Here is a 12,985-nt window from a genome sequence, read left to right as displayed (position 1 = left end):
ATTTCCAGTGGACATTTATGTCTGGCACACTGTCCCCAGTCTAGGGTCCAGACAGCCATGCAGGGTACCTTTGGAAAGCCCCAGGACACAGTGGCTAGGGTCCTCATTGTCTAAATCATAATGTCCATCTGCACCAAGCTGTATGACAAGGAGCATGGGACTGAGGCCCCACACAGGGCCAAGTTCAAGTTCCCTGGCCACCAGAAGATTCATATCTCTAAGAAGTGGACACTTACTAAATTTAATGCAGATGAATTTGAAATTATGGTGACAGGAAAGCAGCTCATCCTGGATGCCTGAGGGGTCAAAAATATCCCTAATTGGCTTGTTCCTTCCTTACTCACACCCACCAATAAATCTTACTTTCCTGTAAAAGAAAAGAGAGAAAAGAAAAAGCAGCTCCTAGAACTGGGAGCAAGATATGATCCTTCCAAATCTCAAGAAACCAGCAAAAGGAAAACTAAAACCCAAAGGGTCTCCATCTTCAGGCACCTGGTACAGGACAGTCTAGGATATTTCTTTGGAGCAGTTTGCTTGCCAACGACCTCTGTGTTTACCAGCCATACTTCATGTGGTGGAAATTTTCTAAGAGAAATTTCCCAGAGTGTTCCCAAACCCTCAAATCTGGGGTCAAAATGACTAATCCAGGACAGTTGCGAGGGCTGCTCCATTTATGAGAGAGTTTTGGGCTGGGAGGCCAGCACGGGTAAGATCCACAGGGAAGGGGCTATGACTACAACAGGGAAAAAGTCTCCTGGACCATTCTTCATGGTCACTCAGGGCTCCCCTTGACCTCTGCTTAGGACATATGGCCCTCTGCCCTGAAAAGTCTCTTGGTTCACACCTTACTGCCCCCCCCAACCAAACCAGAAGCAGAAACAATGTCATTTTCCTTCTCAAATTGCTTGGCATAGAAAGGCATTGTGGTAGAGATGAAACAAGGGTGTGGAATTTAGCACTGGAAATACCCACTGTGTAGGGATACAGAATGCACAGAGTTGAAGCTACCATTTAAGAAGCCAGGTTCCCTGAGTTCAAATCCTGCTTCATCTTAGTAACTGTCTGAGTTTGGGCATATTGCTAGCCACCTTACACCCCAATTTTCACAACTGTCAACTGAGAGCAATAATAATGCCTACCGCCAGTGCTCTGGGAATTAAGGGAATATAAGTGCTTATAGTGCATACATATTATTCTTCAGTAGATCATGCTATTATTTTCATAGCCTAATGAATAAACAATGTATGTCTGTGTGCTTTGCTAACTTTAGATTTCTCATCTGAAAAATGAAAGAATAAGATCCAGGATTGGATATGAATTAGCTAATGGAAGTCAAAAAAATACACTGAACGGAAAATGCAATCCAAATGTTTGTGTTCAGTGCTATCATCGTACATAGTAGGCACTGGAATCAACCACAGCTATGATATGGAAACAAAACAACCAGCGAGAGATGAGGCCAGACCCCTTTCAAGACTCACCATCCTGAGATCTTACACAGGAAAGTTATTTGTAAGCATGAACGCCAGACAAGTGTTCCTTGTTAGCTATGCGTAGGCCCTGGAGACCAGCACTGCCATGTGGTGAGATCAAGTGAAGTGACAGATTCTGCCAAGCAAGACTCTCAGGCCATCGCTCAGAGGCGCCTGAGAAATTACTCCCCCAGAGTCCTCCTCGGCTGCACTGTGCCCCACTCCCATGCTGGCCACCTCCCCCAAAGACCCCCAGCCCCCTCCCCACAATCCTCCAGACTCTGCCCAGTCCCCGCTGGCATACAAGTGCAGAGCTCAGCATATTCCGCATTTCATCCCCCTAGATTCACCCCGAAGGGTTGGTCCTGCCTGACTGTCCCACACAGCATCTCTAGGAGAGCCAGAAAGGAATGCACTCAACTCATCAGTGCCAGGGGCAGAACCAAAGCCAAGCATGGCCTGTCATCCAAAGGACTGTAGTGCTCCCGTCATCACCGAGAGACAGACACAGAACAGGCCCCGGGAAGAGCCTGTCACCTTCCCGAGAGCCAGGGAGGTGGGCAGAAAACCCCAGGGGGGTGTGGGTTCTCCTGTCAAAGCAAGGCCAGCAAAATCTGAGCTCTGGAAACTCCTCCCAAATGAACACTTGACAGGTAGAAGGGAAGAGAGTTAGCATCTGCCCTTGAAGCCCCTGGTGGCTCTGACGGTAAAGAATCTGCCTGCAATACAGGAGACTCAGGTTCGATCCCTGGGTCAGGGAAATCCCCTGGAGAAAAAAATGACAACCCACTACAGTATTCTTGCCTGGAGAATCCCATGGACAGAGGAGGCTGGTGGGCTACAGTCCATGGGGACTGGAATGCAAAAGTAGGAAGTCAAGAGATACCTGGAGGAACAAGGAAGTTTGGCTTTGGAGTACAAACTTAAGCAGGGCAAAGGCTAACAGAGTTTTGCCAAGAGAATGCACTGGTCGTAGCAAACACCCTCTTCCAACAACACAAGAGATGACTCTATACATCGACATCAGCAGATGGTCAATATCAAAATCAGACTGATTATATTCTTTGCAGTTGAAGATGGAGAAACTCTATGCAGTCAGCAAAAACAAGATCAGGAGCTGACTGTGGCTCAGATCATGAATTCCTTATTGCCAAATTCAGACTTAAATTGAAGAAAGTAGGTAAAGCCATTAGACCATTCAGACCTAAATCAAATCCCTTATGATTATACAGTGGAAGTGACAAACAGATTCATGGGATTAGATCTGACAGACAGTGTCTGAAGAACTATAGGTGGAGGTTCATAACATTGTACAGGAGGCGGTGATCAAAAGCATCCCTAAGGAAAAGAAAAGCAAGAAGGCAAAATGGTTCTCTGAAGAGGCCTTACAAATGCCTAAGAAAACAAAAGAAGCAAAAGGCAAAGGAGAAAAGGAAAGATATAGTCATCTGGATGCAGAGTTCCAAAGAATAGCAAGGAGAGATAAGAAAGGCTTCCTCAGGGAACAGTGCAAAGAAATAGAGGAAAACAATAGAATGGGAAAGACTAGAGATCTCTTCAAGAAAATTAGAGATACCAAGGGAACATTTCATGCAAAAATGGGCTCAATAAAGGACAGAAATGCTATGGCCCTGACAGAAGATATTAAGAAGAGGTATCTAGAGCACACAGAAGAACTATACAAAAAAGATCTTCATGACCCAGATAATCACAATGATGTGATCACTCACCTAGAGCCAGACATCCTGGAGTGCAAAGTCAACTGGGGCTTAGGAAGCATCACTACAAACAAAACTAGTGGAGGTGATGGAAGTCCAGTTGAGCTGTTTCAAATCCTAAGAGATGATGCTGTGAAAGTGCTGCACTCAAAATGCCAGCAAATTAGGAAAGCTCAGCAGTGGCCACAGGACTGGAAAAGGTCAGTTTTCATTCCAATCCCAAAGAAAGTCAATGCCAAAGGATGTTCAGACTACCACACAATTGCACTCATCTCACATGCTACCAAACTAATGCTCAAAATTCTCCAAGCTAGGCTTCAACAGTAGGTGAACTGAGAACATCCAGATGTTCAAGCTGGATTTAGAAAAGGGAGAAGAACCAGAGATCAAATTGCCAACATCTGTTGTATCATAGAAAAAGCAAGAGAATTGCAGAAAATCATCTACTTCTGCTTTATTGACTATGCTAAAGCCTTTGACTGTGTGGATCACAACAAACTGTGAAAAATTCTTCAAGAGATGGGAATACCAGATCACCTTACTTGCCACTAAGAAATTTGTATGCAGGTCAAGAATCAACAGTTAGAACTGGACATGGAACAATGGACTGGATCCAATTATGAAAGGAGTATGTCAAGGTTGTATGTTGTCACTTTGCTTATTTAACTTATTGCAGAGTACATCATGTGAAATGCTGGGCTGGATGAAGCACAATCTGGAATCAAGATTGCCAGGAGAAATATCAATAACCTCAAATATGCAGATGACACCACTCTTACAGTAAAAAGCAAAGGGGAGCTAAAAAGCCTCTTGATGAAAGTGAAAGAGGAGAATTAAAAAGCTGAACTCAACATTCCAAAAACAAAGACCATGGCATCTGGTCCCATCAGTTAATGGTAAATAGATGGGTAATCAATGGAAACAGTGAGAGACTTTATTTTCTTGGGTTCCAAAATCGCTACAGATGGTGACTGCAGCATGAAATTAAAAGACACTTGTTCCTTGGAAGAAAAGCTATAACAAACCTAGACAACACATTTAAAGGCAGAGACATTACTTTGCCAACAAAGGTTTGTATAGTCAAAGCTATGGTTTTTCTAGTAGTCATGTATGGATTTGAGAGTTGGATCATAAAGAAGGTTAAGCACCAAAGAATTGGTGCTTTCAAACTGTGGTGCTGGAGAAGACTCTTGAGAGTCGCTTGGACTGCAAGGAGATCAAACCAGTTCAATCCTAAAGGAAATCAACCCTGAATATTCATTGGAAGGACTGGTGCTGAAGTTGAAGTTCCAGTACTTTGGCCATTTGATATGAAGAGCCAGCTCTTTGGAGAAGATCCTGATGCTGGCAAACATTGAAGGCAGAAGGAGAAGGGGACGACAGAGGATGAGATGGTTGAATGGCATCACCAACTCGATGGACATGAGTTTGAGCAAGCTCTGGGAGTTGGTGATGAATAGGGAAGCCTGGCGTGCTGCAGCCCATGGGGTCGCAAAGAGTTAAACACTACTGAGCGACTGAACTGAACAGGTGCTCTTGTTCTTACTGTTGTTGTTTAGTCACTATGTCATGTCTGACTCTTTTGTGACCCCATGGACTGTAGCCTGCCAGCTTCCTCTGTCCGTGGGATTTCCCAGGCAAGAGTATAGGTGCCCGTGGACATTGATAAATTTGTGGATGCAACAACATTCACAGTGCTAGTCTCGCAGTTATTAAAAAACATTAATTCACTCCCTTCCAGCATGGATCTGTTAACCCTTTTCATTTTCCATAAGCTGGCCATTTAATTCACGTCATTCATCCATTTATTCATTCTCTCATTCAGCCAACAAATATTTATTGAGAGCCTACTATGCGCCAGGCACTATGCCAGGAACAGGAGCTATAGTAGCGGTCAAAACCAGAGATGATTCTTACAGCCCAGTACATGCATTCTCAACAGAGGAAATATAACCATCAAGGGAAAAAAGATTCCTGGATGGTGAAGAAAAACTTACTTGTGTTATGTATAAATCACAGAAATCTATATAGTACATGCAATATATTCAATTGTGTGCACGCATGTATATATAGACATACATACATACACATACACACACATGCGTGTGTTCATGGTTGTATTCATTGTATTAGTTTTCTACTGTGGCTGTAACAAATTACCATAAACTTAGTAGCTTAAGATAACACAAATTTATAATCTTCTCATCCTGGGAGTGAGAAGTCTGAAATGGGCTTCACTGGACTGAAAGCAAAGTGTTGGCAGGGCTGCGTTCCTTCTCATGCCCTGGGGAAGGATCTCTTTCCTTGCCTTTTCCAGCTCCAAGAGGCTGCCCATATTCCTTGGCTCATGGCCTTCTTCCATCTTCAAAGCCAGCGATGGCACTCGAGTCTTTCTTACACTGCACTTCCTTCACACTGGCCATCCTGCCTTCCTCCTTCACTTGAAGAGCCTTTGTGATTACATCAGGACCACCAGGCAAACACAGAATAATCTACTTCACTCAAGGTCACCAGATTAATAACCTTAATTTCATCTACAGCCCTAATTTCCCCTTACCATGAGATATGATTTATTCATGGGTTGCAGGGTATAGAATATGGAGGTCTTGTGAGGAGGAGGAGGAGGTAGAAAGGACACCATTCTGCCCACCACAACACTACATCTACAGCATTAAATTTTCATTTCATTACATCATGTCTGAAAAGGGCTCTTAAAGGGGCAATAATGAAACAGGAATGAGAAACCTTTATCTACTAAGAAAGCAATGCAGTGTCCTGATTAGGCCTTTATATCCTAGGGCAAGACTGCCTGGGTTCAAATCCTGTCTCTATGCTAGCTAGCTGTGTGGCCGTGAGCAAGTTACTTAAGCCCTCAAGAAAGACATACTTCCTCAGGTTTTATGAGGATTAAAAATGCTAATGTTTTGAAAGGACTTAGGAATTGCCTAATATGCAGTAAGTGCTCAATAAATGTGTGCATTAGTGATAGGAAAGACACAAAGATTATTCAAATAATCACACAAATAAATATGCAAGTTCAAGTGATGATAAATGCTGAAAAGGAAAAACATGTTCTTGGCCTGTAGTAGGAGTATAAACAAGGCAAGGGATCTCACTGTGGGTAAGAAGGGAGGGAAGAGTTTCCTAAGGAAGTGCCTCCCTAAGACTGGAGCACAGTATGGCTGCCCTAGATAAAGCGTGGACTGCAGGGGTAGATGGCAGACTAAGCTGGAGAGCCAGGTAGGACCAGACCTAAGGGCTTGGGCCATGTAACACACTTTTGCCTTATCCTGAGTCACAGGAGACTGTGGATGTATATGAAGCAGAGAAGGTGGTGCAAATGGAATGGTCAGGATTGTTTGGATAGAGGCAATAGGGGACACAGAGAGACAAACCAGGTGACAGGTATGGGACCAGGACCAGGGAAGGGGAGGAGATGAATAGAAAGGAGATACTTAAAAGATAAAATCAGCAGGACTTGTGGAGCATAGCAGAAAGGAAAGGGCTGTAGAGGCATCCATGTGGTGTCCAGGACCCCACGTGTGCACACTCTCACATCCATCAGTGCCCAAAGCCAGCCCCCAAGCTTGTGAGCATCCTGTTCAGGGAAAAGTCCTGCTGAAATGTCTGATCAGATGGATGGTGACTTCTGTAGCACTCTGCACCCCATTCTGTATCCTGGGTATAAAGTAAACTTTAAATTGGATACAGCTTTAACAAAAAGTGGTGTTGGCAACAGCTCTTCTTTTAAAACCTCTGTTTACTGTAGAGTGTTTTAAGCATGACGTTTTAATTTCAAATTTTTCTAAATATGTATTTTGTGAGAAATAAACAGAGATGACTTAACTGGAAACTGAATAGGGATCTCCTGGCCCTTGGCCCATATTTCTACCCAGGGACCAACTGTCTGATGAAGTATAAATCCATCTACCCAAGCTGCCGTATGACCAACATGAGCTGTGTTTATGTTTCTCTTAAAAATGCATGCACTTCTTGGCCAGCAAGTCCACGGGCCAAAGCATTGATCTTTTAGACCTTCTGCTCCAAGGAAGCCTAATTCAATTTGAGGCATGATCATTCCGAGCCAAACTGTAGCTGCATATATTTTCCTAAAAGTTCTCTGCATTTGCCTCCTCCATATCCAGGATAGGGCCACAATCTACCAATCAACAGAGCTGGGTTCCTTAAACCATTTGCCCTGGCAATGATTGGGAAAGGAATCCTCTGGGAATGATGAAGGCTGGCAGAATCTAAACAGTGGAGGAAATCAACAAGGATTCGATGGAAGAAAGGAAAGGAGGGATGTGCCTCTTTCTATTATTTTACAAACACTGAACTCAAGAGACTGGAGTTTTACTCCCACCTCTGGCACCAGTTCCCTATGTTATCTTCACCAATTCAGTTCCATTCAGTTCAACAAGCGGTTAAAGAATGAATGAATGAATTCATCAAACCCTATAGTACACACTGGGTACCAAAGATACCTAAAACACAGTACCTACTCTCAGAAGGAGGAGGGGGTTAAAAACAAGTGAATGTGTGCATGCTCAGTCAACTCTTTGTGATCCCATTAACTGCGGCCCACCAAGCTCCTCTGTCCATGAGATTTTCCAGGCAAGAACACTGGTGTGGGTTGCCATTTCCTTCTCCAGGGGATCTTCCCAACCGAGGGATCGAACCCACATCTCCTGTATCTCCTGCATTGACAGGCGGGTTCTTTACCACTGAGCCATGTAGGGAGCCTTAAAAAACAAGAGCTGGACACAATTACCTATATAGGAACATAATAAGTTTTCAGAAGTGATAAGGCATCAGCTCAGTTCAGTTCAGTCGCTCAGTTGTGTCCAACTCTTTGCGACCCCATGAATCGCAGCAAGCCAGGCTTCCCTGTCCATCACCAACTCCCGGAGTTCACTCAGACTCACGTCCATCGAATCAGTGATGCCATTCAGCCATCTCATTCTCTGTCGTCCCCTTCTCCTCCTGCCCACAATCCCTCCCAGCATCAGAGTCTTTTCCAATGAGTCAACTCTTCACATGAGGTGGCCAAAGTACTGGAATTTCAGCTTTAGCATCATTCCTTCCAAAGAAATCCCAGGGCTGATCTCCTTCAGAATGGACTGGTTGGATCTCCTTGCAGTCCAAGGGACTCTCAAGAGTCTTCTCCAACACCACAGTTCAAAAGCATCAATTCTTTGGCACTCAGCTTTCTTCACAGTCCAACTCTCACATCCATACATGACCACAGGAAAAACCATAGCCTTGACTAGACGAACCTTTGTTGGCAAAGTAATGTCTCTGCTTTTGAATATGCTATCTAGGTTGGTTATAACTTTCCTTCCAAGAAGTAAGCGTCTTTTAATTTCATGGCTGCAGTCACCATCTGCAGTGATTTTGGAGCCCAAAAAAATAAGGTCTGACACTGTTTCCACTGTTTCCCCATCTATTTCCCATGAAGTGATGGGACCGGATGCCATGATCTTCATTTTCTGAATGTTGAGCTTTAAGCCAACTTTTTCACTCTCCACTTTCACTTTCATCAAGAGGCTTTTTAGTTCCTCTTCACTTTCTACCGTAAGGGTGGTGTCATCTGCATATCTGAGGTTATTGAGATTTCTCCCGGCAATCTAGATTCCAGCTTGTGCTTCTTCCAGTCCAGCGTTTCTCATGATGTACTCTGCATATAAGTTAAATAAGCAGGGTGACAATGGGCAAAACAAACCAAAACTTGTGTGCAAGGGAAGATTTCCTTGAGGCAAAGACACGTGTTATGTTAAAACATGAGCAATAATGAATAAAGATGAATAAAGCTAGATGGCACACGAAAGTAAGCCGTGAGCAGACATCGGGCAGTTCATAAAGGCTAAGGAGTCCTATGGGACAACTGTCACTCTTTTGCCTCTGAAGCATCTGAACTTCCTTTGTTTGGGAATTTCCCTCCTTTTGAAGCTTTGTGGGCTTCCCAGTGTAGTGAACACTTCTGATACTTTCTTTCCCCTTGTGCATTCAGGGACAAGCATGTGACTTAGGCTTGGACAAGCAGACACAGGTGCCAAAAAATGCTAAATTGAGAGCTAGTGACACAAAGAAATAAAGATCACCAAAAAACTCTCTCTGGCATTAAAAGCTGCCATGTCAAGGTCTAGCTTCCATGAGCATTGTTCCAATGGGCAGCCCCCACCCCCAACCCGCTCAGAACCAGGGTGCAGCAGAGCCAGCTATAGCGTGGTGGCCATTGCAGTGCAAGCTCTGTGGACCTGCTCAGCAGCATGATTTGAACTTCAGTTTCATCTGGGTAGCCTCTGAACTAGTTCTTCAGCCCCTATGGTAATTCTGTGAGCCATGAAATGGCCTTTTCATAAGCCTCTTTCTGCCTAAATTAACCAGGGTTGGTTTCATTTACTTGCAGCTAAAAAAATCAGACAGATACAGGAATACCTCACACACAGGTGAGTGAGAGTGCGGAGGCATGCGTGCAGGGTCGGGGCACAGCAGGTGGTTTAATATAAAGGGAGCATGAAGAGTGAAGTGGAAAGGTTGGGAAGTAAGGCTAGAGATGCAGATGGGATGAAGTCACAGAGCGGCTGGTGCCCTGGGCTAAGAAACTTGGCCTCCAGTTTGAAGGTAATGGGTACCTTAGCACAGAAGTGGCAGTAGCCATATTCATATTTTAGACTGATTAATCTACCTCGAGTAGGACAAGCCAGTGTAAAGAGGGCAAGGGAAGATCGGGAAAGGCCAAACAAGAGGCTGTTACCATAGTGTCTGAAAAAAAAAAGTGATGGAGGTTGAAGGGGGCAGTGGCTGCGGGGAGAGAGAGGTGGTGAGAGCCTTGAGAAATATTTAGACAACAAAGGAGGTAATACGTATTTTCACACTGAGATAGGAGAAGTCCCTTTACCAATGTGGGCTCAATCTCTTTGACTATAAATTAGGAGTGACATCTAAGTGTCTTATAAAACAGGCAACAGTCCATGATTCTAATTACCAGTGATGCAGGTACACTGGCCTGATGACAGCAGAAACTGTTACTGGGAAGGAAAGAAACTCCGTTACAGGAAACAGGTCAGAAAGATGAAGACTGGGCAGGGATAAAACCAAGGTCTGTGAAGTTTAAAAGGCACAGCATGTGGTAAAGATGCACTCGTTTACCGCAACTTATGATGCTATGGCAGAAACCTTTAAAGGAGGGATGTGACTGTATAAGAGGATACATTGCTTTATACAACAGGTGCACTGCCAGGGTGCACTCACACTGAAAGTCCGACGTACTGTTAAACCATCTCCTTTATAAAATGATTTTTATACCTTTTACCCAGAGGTATTCCCATTACAGAGACATGAATTCACTAGTGGATTTGAGCTCTTGAACATTTACAGTGAAATGTTCCTCTCATGAGACTAAAACATTTCTTGAGAGACACTGTATTCTTCCAGCAAAACAAATACGAAGGTTTGAGCATCAAGACAGGATCGCATCCCCCTTTTAAGTGTGTGTGTAGCTAAAATTGAACCAAAAAGGCAACCACACTAGGAGCATGAAAAATGGACATTTTCACAGAATCTCAGAGTTTCAGCACGTCATGGGTAAACACACATTTCTGGCCCAAGTAGAACTTTCCTTTGCAATGCAGAAGTTTTTTTCTTAGCTACAAAAGAAAATTGAGTAATCATGATTATATTTTGTTTGAAAAATTTAAGTGATGAAAAGTTCCTTGTAAAACTACTTTGAAGACTAGAGAACAAAAATACACCTTGTATTATATTTCAGTTATGAGCTCTTCTACATTTCCCCCATTAATTCAAAGGAAATAAATGGCCATGACAATAGTCTCTTACACCATCAAATGCTTGATCACCTCACGAAGCAGGACTACCATGTTTCTGAAGAAAGACCAGGGATCCAATTTCAGTTTCTGTGAACAAGCATCCCTCCATAGAAAGCCTAACTTAGCCAATGAGTGGGAAAGGATGACCCCCTCATCCCAGCCCCTGCTGACCTCTCGTCTCCTCCCCCAACTACAGGCAGAGATGACTTCCAGGGGATTTGCTCCTAAAAGTCCCTTCATGGTCATGATTGTTGGCCCACCAAAAAGTATGCTGTGCTCTATGGCTCAGTCGTGTCCAACTCTTTTCGACCCCATGGACTGTAACCCGCCAGGCTCCTCTGTCCATGGGGATTCTCCAGGCAAGAGTACTGGAGTAGGTTACCATGCCACCCTCCAGGGGATCTTCTCAACCCAGGGATCAAACTCAGGTTTCCCGCATTGCAGGCGGATTCTTTATTGTCTGAGCCACAGAAAAGTATACATTAAAATAATACTTAGAATCATAGTCTTTTCTGATTTATTTTTTCTGTCATTTAAACAGAGGATTTGGACACGTTTCTGATAGGTCATAGGATTTCTCAGGTGGTGCTAGTGGTAAAGAATCCACCTGCAATGCGGGAGACCTGGGTTCAGTCCCTGGGTTGGGAGGATCCCCTGGAGGAGGGCGTGGGAACCCACTCCAGTATTCTTGCCTGGAGGATCCCATGGACAGAGGAGCCTGGTGGGCTACAGTCCAGAGAGTTACACAGAGTCACACACAAATGAAGTGACTTAGCACACATGCACGCATGTACATAATAAAATCCCTCCAAACTCTGAACACACACATATGTACCACTGCCGCTACCTCCAAGCACATCCATACAAATTAGGGCACAGGAGAAAAATCAAGTAATGTCTTGAAATGGCAGGGAAGAGCAGTTAATTTGTATTCAGCTTAGGTACCCCTCAGAGGATTTTCTCATCTTGCTTTTGAGCTTTTTTGAAAGTCACCTTGACTTAGTGAAGAACAGATTCATTTTTTAAAATGTTTTAAAGCAACTGTGCACTCTTGCCTAAGCAGAGCTGGATTTTTAATAACTAAAAAACACTACCATCACCTTCCTGCCCGCCTCAATGGAAAAAAAAAATAGTGCTTATTTTCAAACCAGTATTCCTGGAACTTCAAGCCACCGCAACTTCTAAGGTGCCCAACAGCAGGAGGGGTGCAACCACCCTGGTTGGTGTTGTTCTTTTTCTCTCGCATTACTAGTAGTCTCCCTAAAACCCTGAACTTCAGTAAAGTTTGCTAAGCAGACAATTACTAATTCCTCGGACCATTTTGCTCGAGAAGGCAAAGTTGGCCACAGCCATGGGTGGACGTGGAGAAGGGCATGGCTGCCCACTGCAGTATTCTTGCCTGGAGAATTCCAGGGACAGAGGAGCCTGGCGGACTAGTCCAAGAGGTCGCAAAAAGTCAGACACGACTAAGTGACTAACGCACACACGCACACACACACACGCTAGTGGACAAGGTGAGCTATCCACAGGCAAGCTGTCTGCTGGGACAGCCACCCTCTGGGGAAACACTAAAATTGCTGGAAGACAGTTTCTTTCTGTTAATCAGCTCACCTTTTTCATAAGTAATCAATTATTCAGAAGAAGAAAAAGCTACTTTTAAAGCAGATTTTTTTAAGATTTGATTTATTTTTGTTTTTGTTAAAAGTTGAAAACTTCCCTAAACTGGGGAAGGAAATAATCACCCAAGTCCAAGAAACCCAGAGAGTCCCAAACAGGATAAACCCAAGGCGAAACACCCCAAGACACATATTACTCAAATTAACGAAGATCAAACACAAAGAACAAATATTAAAAGCAGCAAGGGAAAAACAACAAATAACACACAAGGGAATTCCCATAAGGATAACAGCTGATCTTTCAATAGAAACTCTTCAAGCCAGGAGGGAATGGCAAGACATACTTAAAA

The sequence above is a fragment of the Bos grunniens genome, chromosome 14, assembly GCF_055505025.1.
Source record: "Bos grunniens cultivar Pamir isolate PY7600 chromosome 14, Bosgru_T2T1.0, whole genome shotgun sequence".
In the NCBI taxonomy this organism is placed as follows: domain Eukaryota; kingdom Metazoa; phylum Chordata; class Mammalia; order Artiodactyla; family Bovidae; genus Bos; species Bos grunniens.
This window is presented reverse-complemented; position numbering follows the sequence as displayed.